The sequence below is a fragment of the Epinephelus fuscoguttatus genome, linkage group LG22 (genome assembly GCF_011397635.1).
Source record: "Epinephelus fuscoguttatus linkage group LG22, E.fuscoguttatus.final_Chr_v1".
Taxonomy (NCBI): domain Eukaryota; kingdom Metazoa; phylum Chordata; class Actinopteri; order Perciformes; family Serranidae; genus Epinephelus; species Epinephelus fuscoguttatus.
Window position 1 is genome coordinate 6,740,520 of NC_064773.1, and position 14,885 is coordinate 6,755,404.

The 14,885-nt window shown below is 42.3% G+C and overlaps 1 protein-coding gene and 2 long non-coding RNA genes across 5 annotated transcripts in view; 2 read left to right on the forward strand and 1 right to left on the reverse strand.

Annotated features, from left to right (window-relative positions):
* The window catches only part of LOC125883091 (mucin-5AC-like), a 184,771-nt gene that overhangs the window by 61,610 nt on the left and 108,276 nt on the right, over positions 1–14,885 (reverse strand). The window lies entirely within an intron of this gene.
* Positions 1–14,885, forward strand: part of LOC125883117 (uncharacterized) — a 51,508-nt gene that overhangs the window by 29,675 nt on the left and 6,948 nt on the right. The window lies entirely within an intron of this gene.
* Positions 1,999–10,012, forward strand: LOC125883119 (uncharacterized). 2 transcript variants are annotated; one of them, XR_007448458.1, is made up of 3 exons: positions 1,999–2,157; positions 4,337–4,535; positions 9,859–10,012. It is a non-coding gene; the product is annotated as an uncharacterized LOC125883119 (long non-coding RNA). The 2 variants fall into 2 exon arrangements; XR_007448457.1 differs by having other exon boundaries at positions 4,340–4,535.

Sequence of the window (14,885 nt, forward strand, 5' to 3'; positions counted from 1 at the left end):
CCCTGCCTTGCTCAGAGTTGCCCTGAGGACTTTCCTAAATCACTCCTATGCTAGGACGCCTTTCTACAATATTTTGGGCTATGTTAGGAGCTCTCTGAGAGTGTTCTCAAGAGTGTTTGTGAATATGGCCCCTGATAATTAGGCTCAGACACCCTGGTCTGTCTGGTCAACCGCTGAGGAGGATTAAATCCTGACTGGTGGATCAGTGATCTTTTTTTTAAAGATTATTTTTATGGGCTTTTTTGCCTTTATTGACAGGACAGAGAGTGAAATGGGGAGACAGAGAGAGTGGGGACTGACATGCAGCAAAGGGCCGCGAGCCAGATTCGAACCTGTGGCCGCTGCAGCGAGGCGATGCCTCTGTACATGGGGCGCCGGCACTATCGTGGATCAGTGATCTGCCAGAACTGATTCTCAACAGGAATATTAAGTTTGAGTTGTTGTTTAATTTGTTGAAACAAAATCAGTCACATATAATGACCTGAAAAGCTGCCTGAAGGCAGCTTTTTAAGTTCAGTAACTCCATGAATTTTTCATCAGACTACACCAGTTTTTTATTTTGAGTCCTGACTTTGGTTTTTCTAGCTGCTGAAATGTGGCTCTACAGTGTAAACAGGTTTGTTTTTGCCTTAAATCTGAGTTCTGAAAATGTGTTTTTCAACTGAGTAAAAACAGTAAATGAAAGAGTTTATGTGTTTAAAACACCTCTGACTTTCCTCAGTTATTGTTTAAATGATGGTCCTTGTCTGAGATCTCCATGTTTTGCTCCACTTTGTCAAATTTTGTATGCCTGAGGCCGTATTCACAAACACTTGAGAACAGGAGTGATTTAGTAAAGTTCTCTGAGCAAGGAAGGGACAGAAACTTTTACCTGAGTGAGGAGGTAAGATTGACCCTGTCGCTCGGTGTGATGCATACAACAGGGCGTGTCTGTGACTGGTTGTCACAGACACACCCTGTTGTATGCAAGGTATGGACACCCAGTGCAAATTTCATCAACTGCATCAGAATATAAGACAGGAAATTTAACTCTTACATATAGTGTCTTTCAAAATAAATGCACTACGTCAGTACAACGCCACAAAGTCAGGTTTTTCACAACAAAAGCACGTGGTCAGTTTTAGGAAAAAGGACAGGGTTTGGCTTCAGAAATTTACGATCTGCAAACACTTCTCCTTGTCGCTGAGTTTTCCCCTGATGCCCCCTAACTACTACAATGGCCACTGGCTGCATATCATGCCCATGTTAAAGTAAATGGACTTATATATAGTATAGTGCCTTTCTAGTCTTCTTGACCACTCAAAGCGCTTTAACTCTACTGAGTCACATTCACCCATTCACACACACACTGGTGAGAGGCTGCAGCCCCTGAATTGAGACACAGCTATTGTCTCAACATGCTTGTTGATCTTGAAGGAGGCCCAAAGGCCAAACCAGAACCAGAATCAGAATGAGTGAACAAAATAACCATAAATATCACAAACAAGAGAAGGACATGACTGTAAAAATAACAGCGACAGAGCAATGCAGGTGTCACTGTCACAAACATATTACAGTCTACAGTCTGTGCAGTTATAACTTTAATGTTGAACTACATGCACCTGGCAAACTCGGTCAGTGGTGTTTGTTTTGTCTTCATGGTATCGGATATAAAAGCATGAGGGTCAAAGGTCAGGGCATAACGCTATGAAGCAGTAGTGTGTCCTGATCGTACAGCATGCACGCTGCATTCCATAGTACAGCCGCTGCGGTGCAGCCAAGCGAACATCCATACAGTAAGGCGATTGGCTGATAGCTTTGCTGCTCGGCACACGATTGGCTGTTAGGGGGAAAGGGGCGGGACGACAGGCCTGTCTCCAACCAGAGGCAAAGAGGGGCACGCACACACACCCATGCTGTCCTGCCTCCTTCCCGTCCGTTTACCAGGCGGTGGAACGCGCATCTCGTATGCGCCCTCGTATCTCGGAGATCGGAGATGGGAGGTCGTAGGTGAAGGACGTATACCGACACAATAGCTATACGGCTAGTAGTGTCCGAGATGTGACTTGGTGAGCAGTTGCGTGTGAAGCGACACTTTGCCGCCTCGCTACCTTTTAAAACACCGACGGGCTTTTGCTAGTTTGGAATACGGTGAAGAGGATGCGGAGACTGTGAAAGGTGAGTCCGGTGTCTCTTTAATGACAGCTAGACTCCTTGTTTGTCAAACTTATCAAAGCTTATCGCGTTATCGACTTTTACATGGCGGTCCTACCACTGTACCAGTTACAACATTTAAAGAGCATTGAGTGCACTTACACTTTTAAATACGCCTCCATTTACAGCTACACTCAGCGGTACTTTGCTAACTTAACGGTTTTAAATCCTGGGGTGCGATCGTTTATCTGACCTGATGCCCCACACAACTTTATGAGCGCTGTTTTCGAGGAAACCGAGCTGTATATTAACACACTAATTAACGAACTGTGAAGTTAATCAGACATTTAACTCCGCTCGGTGCCCCGCTGCTCCGTCTCCGCAGGCAGAGTGCCCACAGCGAGCTCCGGCACCCACCCCGGTACTTTATGCCGTCGGGATTTCGGACCGTGTAAAAGTAACCTCTGTGACACACAGCGGTTTATGATACTCGCACGTTATGTTCGGCAAGATAATCCTAACAAACAAGCACTGCTTTACGATGTTTGAAGCGTTAATGCAGTCGCCAGAAGCTAGAAGCTAAAGTTAGGCTACACGAACGGCACCGCGTTCGGAACCGGGAGAGCTAACATGCTAACATGCTAAAATGCTAACCCACTTCCTGGTTGTAGGTCCACTCTACTGTCACAGTTTTGATGCTGTTTTCGGGTTGAATGAGGTGCGCTGAAGTGGCTATTTATAGCTCCAGGATTCAGTGGAGGCTTGGCTTGAGTCTGACGTGTACGTGCCGGGATAGTATTATGCTAATAAGAGAAACTAGTTTGTGTTTCAGGAGACTGGTCTGTGTCTCTGTGTCAGACTGGGGGCAATGGGTTCTGCAGAGGCTTGGCTAGCAGAGTACGCTGCTTTGTTTTATGACACGTGGGAAAGGTGATATGAGAGTGTATTAATATGTAAGCCCATTATAGGCTATTCAGTTATATTTTTAATGGTATATACAGTCTCATCTCTAGTTGACTGTTTTAAATCCAGCTTGAATGGGCTGCTCACTTCGCCTCAGCTTCCAGCTTGGGTTTGGCTTTGTGTCAGACTTAGTTTGAATGACAGCATCAAGAGATGTCTGTGTTGGAAATCATATCAAATGCCAAGAAATTATCACGTGATGATGGTGTAATTAATTTGTGTGTTCCCTAAGAGAGCAAGGAGGTTAAGGTTGGGGTATGAACTGTCATTGATGATGTCTTGGGCCCTCCTGATGACCCCGATGGCGAGGGGAAGGTCCTTCTGTCTTCGGAAGTTAGAACTGGGAATAATGCACATGGACACAGCAGCCTGTGTCAGTATTGTTGTCCTGGATTTCACACTCCTGTAACGTCTGCATGATGGCAGGAGCGTTGAGAGACTGTGGTTGGGGTCCGCGATGATGTCGTGGACCCCGGTGTTGTAAATATCCTGATTGGATGCTGCTCCCAAAATGACTTGTGCAGTTTTCATCACATCTCTTGTCCTGAGCAGTGCAGTGTCCGTACCAAATTGACTAAACTGATGGGGACGCTTTCGACTGCACATCTGTAAATGTTGCTGAGGATATTGGTTGGCATGCCACATTTCCTCAGCTTCACTAGGAACACACAAACCCAACATTGTCATCCAAATGATTTGTGCACATCTGGGTCTCATTATGGAAGCGTAGAGCTGCCATGCCAGAATTAAAAAAAGGTCAGTATTAGGTAGTAACATAACAAGATATTTGTCGTAGTTTTACAAGATATTTTCACTTTATAACAAGAAACATTTCTTGTTTAAAAAAGAAACTTTCCTTGTTGTAACAACATACTTACTTGTCTTGGTATAATGTGAGGTGTGAAAACGGTGTTGGAGAATGGCTAAACTGAGGACTATGGCTCATCTACAAGACTTGATAAAGTTCTGTTTCATGCCAGGGTTGAGATATGGTGAGATTTTGCTGTGACTGAGCTCCCCCTTGGCTGATTTTGACAGTGAATCTTTAAAATCCTTTCATTGTAGGCCTACAGTGTGAATCCTTGTCACAATATCATCCACCGTGCAGAGTAAAAGCAAAATCTCACTGTCTTAAAAGTGCTCTGATTAAATTATGTATCTGTTCAGTAGTGGATTTAACACGGGAAGAGCAAGTGCATCCCTCTTGTTAACCTGCACTTTCCTCTCTATTCCTTTCCAGCAGAGATGGTGCAGGGTCATAGGTCACGGTGCTGCAATGCCTTTCCACCCTCTTTTGCCAGCTGACTGGGAGTAGCCATAGCAGGGGGAACTGTTTTTTTTTTTTTTCGAACTAACGTGCAGCTGACGACACCTCTCTACCTCATCACACTCCAGATTGCTGTTGAAACAACCATTTATTCTGCGTCCATGAGAAAAATGTGAGTAGCATCTTCTTACATGTATTGTCATTTTAATATCACCACTGCATTGAACGATCCATAACTGCACCAGTTGATGGGATATACAGATCAAATATGCAACGACCAGTTCCAACAGTTGACCATGGTCGGACTATGATTTTAATTAAATAAATCTACTCTGGGGCATGTTCACTGAATTGCTGTCATTGTCCACACTGAAGACAGGATTATGACGCTCTCTGTCCCATTCATAACACAAACGTTGTCAATACAGCAGCGCGATTGACTTTTAGGGGGAAGAGGCAGGAGCTGTGCAGCCGCACCCTCCTTCAACCACTTATCAGGCGAGGGGAAGTCTCTCTTCTCTCTCTGAGGTTGGAACTCGGAACTGGGAATAATATATATATATATATATATATATATGTATAATAATATATATTAATAATGCCTGTGGACGAGATTTTGTGTTTTATTATATTTTTAACAGATTTTGTAGCTTTTTTGCATTTAACCCTGAGGTGTGGACAGTTACCCCGTACGACATTTTGTGACTAAAATGTCTAATATTTCTTTAACTCTGAAATACACTCAATACATTTCATATTATCTGACAAACAGAGATTAATAGATGTAATAAACGTACACATTTTCCTTATTTTTACTTCATATAGGGCTTTTGACTTCAAAATTGCATGTCACATCATTGACCCACTTGCCACTTCAAATGGGCACGATGTCCGATCAATCAATCAATTTTATTTATAAAGCCCAAAATCACAAATCACAATTTGCCTCACAGGGCTTTACAGCATACGACATCCCTCTGTCCTTAAGACCCTCACAGCGGATAAGGAAAAACTCCCCCAAAAACCCCTTTAACGGGGGAAAAAAAACGGTAGAAACCTCAGGAAGCGCAACTGAGGAGGATCCTCGTCCAGGACGGACAGACGTGCAATAGATGATGTACACCATTGTGGTGTCATTTATGTACTAATTACTTGCCTTCAAAGTTAGGTAATTTTTGTGATTTGTTTGCTCTATCTTTACAAATCTCACAGGCAGTAGTTGAGGCTGTCATAATTATGGACAGAAAAATGTGACCAACATCCAGTGTATTAAAGAGAATGGTATATAGAGCTCAACTCCTTTGACAATGTTGGTTTGTGAAACAGTATCTTAATAAGTAAGTATCGTCAAAAATATGGATTTATCGGGGCGTCGGTGGCTTAGTGGTAGAGCAGGCGCCCCATGTACAAGGCTGTTGCCGCAGCAGCACTGCAGCATGTCATCCTCTCTCTCTCTCTCTCTCTCTCTCTCTCTCTCTCTTCCCCCTTCACGTTTACCTGTCCTGGCCATTAAAGGCAAAAATGGCCAAAAAATATCTAAAAAAATAAAATAAAATATGGATTTATCAAGAAATATCAATGCTGAATATCGGACATCCCCAATTTCCGCAGTATTGATACACCGTTACCAGCTGCACAGAGTTAATTTTGACAGCTATTTTAAATTTAGTCTTAGTCCTGAGACGAAAACAGTTCATAGATTTAGTCACATTTTTGTCATTTTTATCCTTCATAGTTTTAGTCAACGAAAATTCAAGATGTTTTATCTTTTAGTCAATATGTTATCTATATGTTTTTTATCTTTAAACTAATCCAGGAGACTAATTCCTGTATCAGAAATCAGGTGACAGGTTCTATTAACATTTCATTTGAATATTTTTTCCACACCTACAAATAATTTCTGCCACTTACAAACTGTCATTTCTCAAGCAGTGCTTGAGGGTGATTCTGACGCATACTTACTGATCATCATTTGAGACACCTGAGACAAAGGGGATTTGTAAACTCGTGTCCTCTCATAGAGTCAGTGATTAAAACTAAACTTTGATCTCTGGCAGAGAAAACTGATCTGGGTTCAGACTGTTTACAGACCGTTTCACACTCACAGATAACTGGGCCTCCTACCTGCCTGTTGAACACCATCAACCCATGACCCTTCTTTAGACAGCTCTGGTCTGAGTCGAGTCCTGTGGGGATCCGATGTGAACATAGGTGGCGGTTACATCTCGCTGTGCTACTGTTCAGTGACTAACAAGCGGAGCTAGTTGCTAACAGCCACCGCTGCAATTAACAAACTCCACAATTCCATTCAGCAGGTCCACTATCCACAGTCAGACACATGGCGATTATTTACTGCTGAATTACAGCTCACATCTCGTACCAACAGCTGATGCTGCTACACTGTGAGTGTCTTTGCTGGCTAGTGAAACATCCTGGCGCAGACTATTTACTGGAGTCACTCATGCAGCATTTGAAGATAATTAAAGATAATTACAAGCATGGACGTTGACACCTAAAAGTTTGATAGTCCACCACTAAAATTTTCATCATGTCTTGTCTTGTCACAGCATAGATTTCATCTTAGTTTTTATCAGCAAGATCTATCTAGCTAGAAAGTATAAATCCATCATAAGGAAATGTTCAAGGCAGTTCTTTGATTCTTTACATAGGAAACTTCGTACACTTAAGAAATCTAATAGTAATGAATATTGGTCTATTCTAAATGCAGGTAAACCATCTGGAAGATTAGGAAATGTATCTATAGAAACCTTTGCTGAATATTTTAAGAAACTCAGCCAAAAATCGAGTGATAATTGTACACCAGAAGACCAGCAATTTGACCTCAGACAAGTCACCTCTCCTACAAATGAATACATAAGTGATTTGTTTACTTTGGAAGAAATACAGCGAATGGTAAAAAAAAATTAAAAAATAAAAAAGCAAATGGTATCGATGAAGTTTTAAATGAATATATAAAGAACTCCCCTTTGGAAATGCTGAACATTTTAGTAAAATTCTTTAATTTGGTACTGATAACAGGTATAGTCCCCACTGACTGGTGTTTAGGAGTGATAAAACCGTTTTACAAAAACAAGGGACCAGTAGATGATCCTGAAAATTACAGAGGTATTACTTTACTTAGTTGTATTGGTAAGCTTTTTACGGCTGTAATAAATTACAGACTAACTGCTTATATAGAGTCTGAAAGAATTCTTGGAGAAGAGCAGGCAGGGTTTAGGAAAGGCTTTTCAACCCTTGACCATATTTTTGTTCTTCACTCACTGGTTGAATGGTACTTGTATAAGAAAAAAAGACTGTATTGTGCTTTTGTTGATTATAAAAAAGCATCTGATTTGGTAGATAGGTCATTACTATGGTTTAAATTAGTTGCACTTGGTATAACCGGAAGAGTATTAAATGTGATACATAACACGTATGAGAATGCCAAATCTTGTGTTAGAGCTGGTTATGATTTATCTGAACAATTTGTATGTAATGTAGGAGTGCGTCAGGGGGATAATTTATCACCACTATTGTTTGTTCTATATTTAAATGACTTTGAAAAATATGTGAGTCAATGGTACAACGGACTACAACTTTTTTCAACTGAATACCGCAATGTGATGAATGGTGAAATAGGGATATATTTGAAATTATATGTCCTGTTGTACGCAGATGATACGATTGTACTGGCAGAGACTCCTTCAGAATTACAGGCCGCATTAAATGCAGTTGCTTCTTATTGTAAAAACTGGTATTTAACTGTCAACACAGACAAAACAAAGGTTGTTATTTTCTCTAGGGGGAAATTACGGATACTCAGAGAATTAGAGTTTGGTTCAGATAAATTAGAAGTTACTTTTGAGTATGACTATCTTGGAGCGTTATTTAATTTTAATGGACGATTTGATAAAGCAATGGCTAAGCAAGTTAAACTAGCTAAAAGAGCTTTATTCTCCTTGGAAAACAGCGTTACTAGATTACAGTTACCTGTTGATATACAATGTGAGTTATTTGACCAGCTTATAGGGCCTATTCTTTTATATGGAAGTGAAGTCTGGGGATTTCATAAACTTGACCAAATTGAAATTCTTCACAGATCTTTCTTGAAACGTTTACTTTTGGGTACATTTAATTAGTCATAATACAACAAAAATCTCTTTGACTGTGTTTATTGTTTTCAAGACTTTGTATGATGACAATATTTTTCAGTGTAAATGGATTTCCAAAGTTAAAAATATTCTTGATGATTGTGGTTTATCGTACTGTACTTATGGCATGACGCTGGACGGATGAACCCTAAATATTTAAATTTAATGATTGATCGTAGATTATCTGATATGGAACTACAGAGATGGCATGAGAAATTACAAAGTAACCCTTTATGTGATAGTTATAAATTATTTAAAACTGATTTCACTTTTGAACCTTATCTGATTATGTTAAGACCTGCCGAAAGAGTTTGATGGTCTAAGTTTGTGTGGAAATCATAAGTTACCTATCTCTGAGTGCAGGTATGATCGTGAAAAATGTCCCCGGAATGTCCCCTCTTTGTTTGACTGGCAATCGAGGAGACGAATATCATTATGTACTTGTGTGTTCTTTTTTGACAAAGAGAGAAGAGAGTTGGTTGGACAGTTCTATAGAGCAAATCCAAATATTTATAAGTTTCAAAAGTTAATGTCATCTCGAAAAGTAAAGGTCTTGTCAAATTTGTTGAAACTTTTAAAGAAAATCTTGAATAGTTTCTCTTGATTTGCTTTGACTTGTATGTATGTACACAAATTCTGTTTTATTTATTTTGCTGTGCATTGGCTGCTGCCTGTCCTGATTTGTTAATGTTAATTTTTGTTGTTTGCCCCTTATACCCCGGGGAGGGGTCAAAAGGAATAAATGAAATGAAATCTTGAGATTGTCATCTTCTTTTTCTTCATGACAAAAAAAAAAAGAAATGTCAATGAAATTAACAGTGCCACTGCGCTTTGTCACTATCTCATTTTATTAATGATTGCTACAGTCATTCTGCTGATCTCTGCTACTAGCTTGCTAACATTAAGGGTTTTTTTCTTGCCTGTGTGTCCTTGTATGTTAGTCAGAATTTTTTGCAGGCTCATGGACGCAGCACAGACACACCTTTTTTTTCCCCCTCAGCAGCAGAGACTTGAGTCATGGAATTGATAATTGATCATTTGAGCCAGTCAAAGCTGATCAGATCAGATCAATGAATAAGAGGAGCAGCTGTTTGAGAGCGAAATTAAATGTTTAGACCCAGTACAATACATGGTTAAGTTTCCTTTCACTACACCTGCCATTCTGCTACTTCAGCTGTGATCAGAGTGCGCTCAGCGCACCTAAAGAGCGGTCAGGCTCTAAAATAGAGAATCTATTTGTGGTGGCAGATGTTTTGATTGTGTCGGTTTGCAAAAAAATGAAAGTGAAGGAAACTCTGTCTTCTCATATTAATGTTGTATTTGGGTTTTTCTCTTTTTTGAAAGGTACACAAAATACTGGACATGCTGTAGCTCACAGTGAGGGTCATTGGGGCCAGCTTGGATCCAAAGGAGTTCCAGAAGTTCCAGATACCCTCTGCCATGGCCTTCTCAAGTGATCACAACTTCACTGGAAATTTGGAAGGGCAGGGTGAGAATGGCTTCCCTCTGCACCATTACTTGTGGATGAGCAAAATCTCAGTGCTGACTTTGAGCCTGCCCCAGTTGAGCCTTTATGTCCAGGGGAACCCCAAAACATGATGCCACTTACAACCCAACAAGCCATGCCTGGTAACAGTCAGCAGATAGGCCACTACATTGGCATGGAGTCACAGAATGCTATGGGGCAGGCATTTTCTGGTCCTGGGGGCATGGGTGGTGGAGGTGGTGGCATAGTTGTAGACCAGCATGGCCAGTACCCAAATGCTAGTATGAGCCAAGCAGGTAATACGCTGTTCTTCAACCAAGACCAGAATGGAAATATGTTCTGCCCCTATCAATCATATCTATACAACCAGCAACTTTGTGTTTTACAACAACAAACACAGCAGCAACAGCACTGCCCAAATCAGCTGTTAAACCACCATCAGCATCACCAACTTCTCCCACAGGCTTTGCAGCATCAGCAGCATCCTGATCTCTCCTTTGACCGGAGAGGTCAATCTCGGAGCCAAAAGCAAAGTCGCCTTTATCAACAGCAGTTTCAGAACCAGCTACCTGCACGAGGATCAAAGTTCAAGGGCTAAGCAAAAAGACTTGTGTGGATGGTCAAAATGCTTCTTTGAATGGGACTTGCTTGCAACCACAGCAGCAGGGCAGCTACCAGTTGACCAGGCCAGATCGAGCCTTCTCTGGATCAAGATTGAGACTCCTCAATCATGCTTTACTGTACCTTCATCATCTGTGCCTCATTCTCTGCCGCTCAGTGCCACTGTAGGTTCTACCAAAGCTTGCCAACCTGCACAGGACCCTTCCTTCCCTGGAGGCCCAAAAATACCCAGTCACAGTCAGCAGCCATTGTTCACAACCTCAGTGTCTCTTCCCGCCACCAGCACTGCATCCCTCACTTCTACAGCATCCACCCACTCAGAGACGGTAGGCCAGTTTCCATCCACAGTCAGTTCTACCAAAGTTTGCCAACCTGCTCAGGACCCTCCCTACCCTGGAGATGCAGAAATACCCAGTCACAGTCAGCAGCCATTGTTCACAACCTCAGTGTCTCTTCCCGCCACTAGCACTGCACCTCACTTCTACAGCACCCACCCACTCAGGGACGGTAGGCCAGTTTCCATCCACAGTCAGTTCTACCAAAGCTTGCCAACCTGCACAGGACCCTTCCTACCGTGGAGACGCAGAAATAACCAGTCACAGTCAGCAGCCATTGTTCACAACCGCAGTGTCTGTTCCCGCTACCAGCACTGCATCCCTCACTTCTACAGCATCCACCCACTCCGAGGCTGGAGGCCAGTTTCCATCCACAGTCAGTTCTACCAAAGCTTGCCAACCTGCACAGGACCCTTCCTACCCAGGAGACCCAGAAATACACAGTCACAGTCAGCAGCCATTGTTCACAACCGCAGTGTCTGTTCCCACCACCAGCACTGCACCCCTCACTTCTACAGCACCCACCCACTCAGGGACTGGAGGCCAGTTTCCATCTACAGTCAGTTCTACCAAAGCTTGCCAACCTGCACAGGACCCTTCCTACCCTGGAGACCCAGAAATACCCAGTCACAGTCAGCAGTCTTTGTCTACACCCTCAGTGTCTGTTCCCACCACCAGCACTGCAACCTTCACTTCTACAGTTCCCAGCCTTCTAGGGACGGAAGGCCAGTTAGAGGAAAATCTTTTCCAGACCCTATGTTGCTCTGGAGTATCCCAAGCCAACTCCAGCATGGCCAGCCCACTGAGACCTCAAAGCTACGGGACCAGTCTTTCCTTGGAAGACCTCCTGCCACCAGACGAGGAAAACTTGGAGTTCCTGGGGCATCCTGCTCTTCTGGTTGACCTACTGTCACAGCTGGAATCTCCTCCCAGCCAACAGGATGCATCTGAGTACTCCTGTGTCCAGTCCAGCCAGGAGAGTGGGCATGAGCACAGGACATCGCCTGTTGGGTACAAGGTAGAAAAGGTAAAACAATGTCACAAAGTTATTAATTTCATGTTTTAGTTTTTAAAAGAATATAAAGCATTCAAGCACATACATGCACCTTGATATTAAACAAACTGTAACAGGACAACCCTATGAAGGTAGTGTTCTTTTGTCCTTGTCGAATTTATATCCGTACAGCCTATGCACTCTGTCCTTTACCCCAGTTTCTTCTCAGTATAGATTGATATGGGGAATAGGAGGAGGGTGAAGTTTGATGGAGTGGAAATTAAGTAGATGTTAGGTGATTAGATGCCTGTCTGTTTGTGTGTGTGCAAATGCACAGGTGAAAGTGCGGGGGAGAAGACAAGAGTGGTGGAGGACAGTGGATAGCACTCGAGGAGGGGTTTGGGAGATGGAGAAAGCAGTAGCTCATGGCAAAAGGAGAACTTAGGACAGAAAGGAAGGGAACGCCACAGAGAGGAACAAGAAACGCAGAGGGGGGAAGTTTGGGGAATGCAACAGACGTTTTCTCATGGTTTGCACCATACACTGTATATAAAGATGGATGACATGACAGCTCCCCAAAAGTGAAAACATCTTGATTGCCCCCTGGTGGCTGGCTGCAGTGTAGTTCATAATGTCTACCCTCTCAATGTCAGTGAATGGGACATGGGCCAAACTAAACTCAAAGTACACATCAAATAAATTTTTCCCAAAGATGGTTCTTGTCATTTAAGGTAGTTTTTAGCACGCTGCTGTATGTTCAAGTGTTATATAATGCTATTAAATGGGGATTTTGCAGCATGATTGAAAACTAGGGCTAACCCAAAAAATTCGAAGCTTCGAAGCTTCGTTCGATGGCACGGGATTCAATTGTGAAAAAAAAATCTAAGCTTCTGTGCTTTTTTTCCTGTTTTTTGGGGGGAGGTCTTAAAGCGCAACACTAACCCCCACCAGTCCGATACTGACAAGGAGCCGGCAGACATGTCCAAGAGGTCATCAGATGCGTGGTTGCACTTTAAAATATGCCCCGACAACCCCCAGAAAGCAGAGTGCCAAAAGCAATTGGCATATCACAACTCAACAACAAATTTGGGAAATCACTTGAAAACGTAAGTAGTAATTAAAAAAGAAAAAATCTCCGACAAGGAAACAGTAAGCTCGACGCACAATGGAGACCTGCTATTATCCTGCTTGAACACAGATGACTAAATTCTTTCAACAATGTGGCTCAAAATAATGATAAAATAGATTTTATTGATGTAAAATATGCATTTTCCTGTGCCACCGGTCTGCTCTGAGTCTGGTGTCAGAGACACTCCTGATGCTGTGAGTTACGCGTCTGTTTGATTGTGCTGCAGTATGCGCCGAGGGTTTTAATTTAGTGTTCAATCAAAAGTTAAACATTACTTATCACCGACCATTAGTGTTAATTAAATTAAATTCGTTCTGAGCTCCGAAGCTTCAGATGTCCATAAATGGATCCGAAGGTCAGCCCTATTGAAAACTGTAAGCCAATTGGTGGGCTCGCATTCAGTCACGCTGCTCGCAATCGGTCAGACGGGTGTGTGGGCGTATACTTGATACCGTGGAGAACGCTACTGCGCAGACTTCGAATGATGTCACCAGAGCAAGATGGCAATTTCTGCACAGTGGGAGTAAGTGAAGACACTTCATCCATCTTTATATACAGTCAATGGTTTGCACACCTAAAAGAAAGGCATGATTTTCATTGATCATATTTATGTTAGAATGCAGCATTTTAAAAACAACACATGTACCAACAATTCCATAGATTTTGTTGAGTGCAGCACAAACAGATTATCTCCAACTAGAAACGTGAAAATTCACACATTTTTGTCATAGGAGCACTTGTGTTTTCCGTTGGTTGAGTACTGGCTTGACTATCCCCCAACAGGAAGCAGGTGACAACAAATCTGGTGTCCTGTGTGGATTAGCTATGGTTAGGCAGACCATTTGCCCATCTGCAAGGTTCCTTTATTGAAGTGGGGCCATGAACCACAGCCATACCAGCCTGCATCTCTTGGTCTGTGTCAACATCCAACCCTGTGCTTACTATACATTCACACCAACAGCGACCAGAGCTGTTCAGTTTCAGAGACCAAAATAAAAAGAATGAGGCTTGGGACCGCGCAGAGGTAGTTGGTTGGTCTGGTGAGGTTTAAAGTGTGTAATGTTAGTAACAGAGGAGTTGAAGAATTGCAGACTAATGTTGCAACGTAGCATGCAGATCTTCCTTGCTTGGTTTGAATGGGATGACATATGTTATCTGTTTTCATTGACCAAACATAACTTTCTGTAGGCCAACTATGAGCTTTTTGACTGGACAACAGCAAGTAGCAACTATGCTGCTTTCAAGCCAGTAGTCCGCTTTGCAGCTCCTTTAAATTGACAAGCATGATTGAACGTTCAGTGATTCACGTGATGAGCGACCAAAGCTGCCACAAATATTTTTGACAGTTGTGTTTCTTGGCGTCCACAAGAGACTTTGCCTCTTTGGAAGCTTTTGGTCTGAATGTACAGTTACAGGCTCACTGTGCTATTGAAGAGCCTGCTGATAGTGTGTTTGCTGAACAGACCAGGCATCGGGGGTAGCTGCCAAATTCAAAGGTTAAACTGAGTAAAAATAAAGTCTTGGGCCCTGTTGTAATGGATCAAAAATATGTCTAGAACTCTAGTTGTCCTATGAATCAATTCAGCAGCGTTTAGGGACTGCAAGGAGTTTTCTCTGAGTAGGTAGTTCAAGCCTTGAAGCATTCTAGTGAGACCTGTTTGAGCTGGATACCAGTTTGTAACGCTGACGTTAACGTTAACGCTAACATCAAAGGAATACTTCACCCCCTAACTGACTATTTGTAAATTCATTGCTCACCGGGTGTTACATAAAATTTGTAAAGAAAATGTTTTACCTAAAGTTTGA